Source organism: Mus caroli, chromosome X (assembly GCF_900094665.2).
Source record: "Mus caroli chromosome X, CAROLI_EIJ_v1.1, whole genome shotgun sequence".
NCBI lineage: Eukaryota > Metazoa > Chordata > Mammalia > Rodentia > Muridae > Mus > Mus caroli.
In genome coordinates this window covers 99477842-99483841 of record NC_034589.1, presented here as the reverse complement: position 1 = coordinate 99483841, position 6000 = coordinate 99477842, and the positions used below count along the sequence as shown (strand labels likewise).

General features: G+C 42.7%; 1 long non-coding RNA gene across 1 annotated transcript in view; it reads left to right on the top strand.

The window, feature by feature from the left end:
• Positions 1–621: 621 nt before the first annotated feature.
• LOC110287460 overlaps positions 622–6000 on the top strand; it is a 40497-nt gene continuing 35118 nt past the window's right edge. Inside the window, exons 1-4 of the long non-coding RNA XR_003835718.1 lie at positions 622–884; positions 2408–2480; positions 4411–4465; positions 4777–4870. This is a non-coding gene — a long non-coding RNA (uncharacterized LOC110287460). The remainder of the gene's footprint in view (positions 885–2407; positions 2481–4410; positions 4466–4776; positions 4871–6000) is intronic.

Here is a 6000-nt window from a genome sequence, read left to right as displayed (position 1 = left end):
TGGTCTGATCCAACTATCAGGACAGAGTAAAGAGCAAAGGAGATAATGTATGTTGAACCCATGATAAATCAAGAAACAGGATCTGATTCTGTCTCACAGAATGTTGGCTCTTCCTTTATGTCACTAGGGGGAAATTAAATTTGCTTGAAGAGATTTCAGCTCATTCTGCTCCCCTCCTTTCCCCCAGTGGTTTGGTCCTGCTTCTCAGAACAGCATCCTTTCTACTAAACCTTCAGAGTGGCCTGCTCCTGTATCACAGATTATTAGGCCCTTTCTGCTTTTATTTTTCCCGGTAGTTATCTAGCTAACACCTAGAGTGATTTGATTGTGTCTTACACTAAAGCATCCCCACTCGGTTCCCTGTTCACTGCAGTGGTTTGCTCCTATCTGCTGAGCATCAGCATCTTTCCCCTCCTGTCTCACACGAATGATTAGATACTGCGTCACTGAGCATCAGGCTTTTAGCCCCTCCCCCGGGGTCCACAGTGGTTTGATCCTACCTCATGGACTATTAGGCTCTTTCTGATTCCCCCTCTAGCATCACCATTACTAATGGTATGGTCCTTAGCATCAGGTCCTTTTTGTCCCCCACTGGTCTTCTGAGCAGACTTGACGCAGCTTCATCTCATTCCTGAGGTATCCTGAGCCCCTCAGTGCCATACTTCTGCGTGAGTGCTGTGAACTGGAGCAAATGGGTTGAAAATGGCCAGAAGTTGCTCTTGGTCTCTTTAGATCTTTTATGACAAAGAAAAAAATTGAATTTCTGAACAGTTAAAATCCACTTGAGCCAGTTTAAGCTAATTATGCAGAACTGGAGCCTGAGGTCGGTAAATCCAGGAAGATGGCTGAATACTATGCTGACTCAAGTACAGACAAGGAGCCAGGTATTTATAAAAGTTGAAAGTAATCTGAGAGAAGGAAAAAAGTCTGATTAAGGAAGCAGGAAAATATAGGAAGTAGGGTTGGTAGAGGGAAGGCTCAGAAGAGGTTGGTGCAACCAGAAACAATTTTTTTTAGAGGTTGAGAGGGCATTTCTAGGAAGCAATGCAGGGTTTGGGAGTCTAAATTCAGGTGTCTAGGAGGCAGTCTGGGTGCTGACATCATCTGGTAGGCTGGAGCTGAGACTGGGTGATTTGTGGTGCAGTGATGCTGTCTGGCTCTGCAGGCCTGCTCCTAGGCCATTCTTTATATGTGTGTCACCTCAGGCTTTTTGATAGTTCCAAGTCTACAAATGGCCACCCTTTCACCCCTTTAACTGAGCTGGTCATTTAAATTAGGAGGGAGCGAGCAATTTTGAAGAAATAGCAAATAACAATAGGTAAGACAGGTGTGCATGAATGAGTTGATTACAATTGAGTTGGGGAGCTCACTTTCTAATTTCTGTTTCAGCAGGGTAGTTGGGGAAGTAGCAGGTTGAGAATAGTACCTCTTTTCTCATCCCTGGCATGGGTTATCCTCAGGGCTGTAGGTTGATGTAGAAACTAGCGTATGTGGTCTGGATTTCTGTCATGTGCCTGTGTTCCTGCCCTTTGTGGGGAGTGCAGTGAAAAGGTTGAGGCTGAAGCATGGAGGATGAAAACAATGATATTTTCACAGACTGCAGCATTTCTGATGCAGTGGGACAGTGGGCAGGCCTGATGACTTGATGACGACTGATGTACTGCTGCAAGATGGAGGGTGGGGTTGGAGCTGGCTGGTGCAGCTGCTAGGGGCTGCATGTGATTCTCTGGCTCCCTTCTTGGAAGCAGCAAAAGAAAGCTTTTCTAGAATGATCTAGAAACTTGGCTGCCTGCGAGGGAAGTTGATCGTTAATATAAATATGTGTTTGGAGAATTTGTTAGGATTCTGTATGTTTAGGAAGGTTGCTTCAGTTAGCCACTGCCCATTTCTCCAAAGGGAGGATGGCGGCCATTTTACTGAAGGCAGCTGAATGGCCTTCCCAGGATTGAGATGGAAAAATTAGAAGGTTTAGTCAGATAACCCAGGCTTTGAGTGTCATCCCTGTTATTTGCTATGTGAACTTTGAGTAAATTAACCTCCTAAGACTTGTTATAATATTTTATAGTCTTCCTTAGAGTTTCATGCCTTTGGGGGCAAAGTAGCTGACATTCAACCTTTTTGTTTTTATTGATCTGGATTGTGTGGCAGAGATTATTTTTGTGTATGTGCATATAGTTTATCCTGATACAGATAATTTCTTCATAAATTATTTTTAATTAATGCTTCTCCACAAATGATACCACTGGACATTGTTGAAGATCAAAGGGAAAATTACTTAATGGAGATTTTTACAAACTATAAAACATATATGAGAATATTTGCTGTTTTATGATAACTTGTTGATTATTACCCAAGCAGTACTGGAGAAACCCAGTGTAAAATGTCTTCTGGTGTTACACACTCACAGCTTTCTTGGATTCCAGCTTCACTTCTTCCTTGACTTCACCCTGGCCTGTGGTGACTGGATGCTTTGTGATATGGTATGCTGCATCATGAACCACGGGGGCCCAAGATGGGAGATGCAGGAGTCGGGGAGCTGGGGATTGTGTCAGAGATGTGGGTGTGACTGGGATGGGGGTATCACAATCTGCCTTTTAGCCATAAAAAATGTGGTAAACTATCTGATTTCAAGACCAGCTTTGGTCACCTTACCTGGTTCTGTTACTGGCCCTATAAAAAGCAGGATCAGGTAAAGGGTCATCTGGAAGGGCAATGATATGGGCTGTTGAGAATGTGGTTGTCCTGATGCTGCCATTCTTGCCTGAGGGGTAGGACAGGAGGAATAGCAGAGCTTCAGTTTGAAAAAAAAAATCAATGTAGTGTAGTGTTAGCCACAATATTTCCATTGGAGAATTGTGTTATGTGGTCAGAATTGGGAGCCAGGAAATGTGGCCTTTTGATGAGATCAATTAATAAATTGATGGTTACAACATGTCTGTAAGACAAGAAGAGCATGGCGAAGCTTTTTGTTGCGGTGCTCCGGGAACAAGATGGAGGACCTATGAGTCAGCATTGCTCTTCTAGTTAGATTTGAATAGGTCTTTTTTTTTTTTTTAAGGTAATCTTTTATTGAGTACTTACTTTGTGCCAAACATTTTGGATGATTTATATACATTACTTATTTTTTCCCGGAACCACCCATGTATGTGAAGAAACCATTCACAAAGGGTGTCAGTTATAATCTGTATTTTCCCTGGAGTAAGAATTCTCACTCAGTATGGAGGATGAGGACCCATTCTCTTTGAGATTAGCAGAAGCATATGGAGAAATGCCTTTCCTTTAGTTCAGCTTTTTTCTCAGAAGGCCTGACCCTCCCTGTGACTCTAAAATGCTGTGTGAGCCATTGCGAGGATGGAAATGAATGGCTGCAAGGTTTCAGGCACAGCGGGCTAGGGAAAATGTCGAATGTCACCATTAGAAAGACAGATCTTTGGCAGTAGGCTGCAGTGCTCTACCTGGCTCTGGTTTGGTTTCTCCATTTTAGTTCATGTCTTGGGAGGAGCTATAGAACAGCACACTCCTGAAGTGGGAAGACAGAATTAGGAATCTATGAAGAATTTACTAGACCACAAAAATAATCTAACAATAACAACATAAAATTGATAAGGGTAAGTGTGACATTTTGTGCTTGGTTTATAAAACAGACAAAATTCTTTTTTAAAAAAATTGCAATTCTAAAGGCTGAATCCAAGGAGGAAAAGTCAATGTAAACTCAGGTGATATTTATGATAGTGTAGGCTCTAAAATTACAGGAGTCGATTGATTTTTATTTTGACCAGCATTTGTAAAACCAAACCTCAAGAACTGGGCTTGGTTCTCTTTAAAAAGATAACAAGGCAAAATGAAGATGAAGAAAAGGGGCCTAGAGGGTAAATAGGACAGGACTGTTGTCTTTTGACATCTTTAGACTTGTCATGACAACGAAGGTTTTATCTGTACAATTTGACCCCAAGAGGCAGAATGAGAGTGATGGGTGACAGCTGCTACAGAGCTGACTGGAGACACTCAGTCAGAAGGAATTTGCTCCCAGTAGAAGGAAGCACAAGCCACCTGATTTGTTCTAGTGAGTCCCCAGATGCAGCCTTAGTTCTTTGAGTACTCTTTGGCTGGTGCATGGTGGGGCATTGGTTGGCCTGATTCAGCCAAAGATGTGAATTGTCATAACAGGCAAATTATGTATTACTAATCATTTTTAACATGTTACCCAGGTTGGCCTTAGATTTGCTTTGTAGCCAAGGATGACCTTGAACTTTTTCTGATCCTCCTGCCTCTGCTCTTAAGTGATGATCAGTGGCACCAACTATTTGGTGCTGGGGATTGAACTCTGGGGTTGGTGCATGTGAAGGAAGCACTCTACCACTGAACAACATTTGTAGTCTTGTGTGTTAACCCCCTCTCTTCTCTTCACAGATGAGAAAACCGAGGCTCCAAGAGCTTCTGTGACTTGTCCAAGACCATGCAGTTAGTAAGTAACCTGGGATGGGTGATGCATCAGACTCTTGGGTACTGGGAGAGGTACTGCATATATCTCAGAGGTTTCATTCTTACCTGATCACTTCTCCAGTTGAGTAACATGCTGATATTGCCAGAGGCGCATCAGGTCTGTGCATAAATACGTCATGTTGGGCTGGGTGCCTGGAGTTGATGAGAGTATTGTGAAGATATATGATCAGCCTGTAGCCCAGCAGGTCCTGGAGGATGAGGTTGGAACACAGCTGAGCTATTACACAGCCAAATGGCATGAGCACTTATTCATAATGTCTTTACCTCCCCCAGAACATTGTCTTCTATAGACACTTGGAAGGGCACAACTGTAAGAAGACATGGAGACCTCCCCATTAAAGATCAGGAAAGTGTGGTCAAGAGAGAGGTAGGGACCTCTCCAAGTTTTTCTACCTAGTGATTTTGTCTGTGATTGTGCCAGAAATTAATTTTTAAATATAATCTAGAAAATTTGGCTTTAAACACATTTGTTTTTGAGGCAAGACCAATTCCCCCGTGAACCTTGCTACAAGATAGGTCTGTAGGGTAGCATTTTCATTTCTTCCTGATTATTATATAAGCTAGCATCATAGAAACGTAAAGAAACTATCCTCCAGCGCCAGTCAGATTGGGACTAATTCCCTTTCTGAAGCCCAGATAGAAATCCACTAAGAGCCTGGCGTGGTGGCGCACGCCTTTAATCCCAGCACTTGGGAGGCAGAGGCAGGTGGATTTCTGAGTTCGAGGCCAGCCTGGTCTACAAAGTGAGTTCCAGGACAGCCAGGGCTATACAGAGAAACCCTGTCTCGAAAAAACAAACAAACAAAAAAAATCCACTAAGATTTTCCTGGGCCCCAGGTTCTTTACTTGTAAAATTAGGACTAACAATTGATTCTATTCCTGTGGTGTTGAAGGTGACTGGGAAGTCTGGATAGAAGGAATCAGGGAAGGGCAGAAGCTCAGACAGTGTCTGCTTCTAGAGAAACAGATATAAGAATTACTAGTCAGGAGGATGGTACAGAAAGCCTCATGGGGCCTACACGTGACCTCATCTAAGCAGAAGAATCTCTTCCACAAGATGGCTGTTCATCCACTTGTTCATTTCTCTGACTTGATAGCTCTAGATATTAGCCTCTAGACTTAATATGCTTGATAAGTCTGCTTTTGCCTTGGATTCCAGCTTCCTTATTAGCTCATTGTTCCTTTTGTGGACACAGAGTATTTTGGTTTTGTCACTCTTGGTATAAGGTACTCTAAAGCTAAACCCAGTACTTCTGAAATGGGATGGAGTAAAGGAAAGCCACCATCTCCTTCATTCCAGACACTGTCCTTTCATTGGTGTATCCTAAGACTTCAATAGTTCATTTTTATTTTGTGGCTCAATACCGCCTTATATATGTGTGTGTGTGTGTGTATTAAAGCTAAATTCCCTGACTTTGGCTGCACATGTACTGTATTCCTGAGTTATTATGATATGCTGTGGCAATGGCACTCATGAACTTCACCTGGGAATCTTCT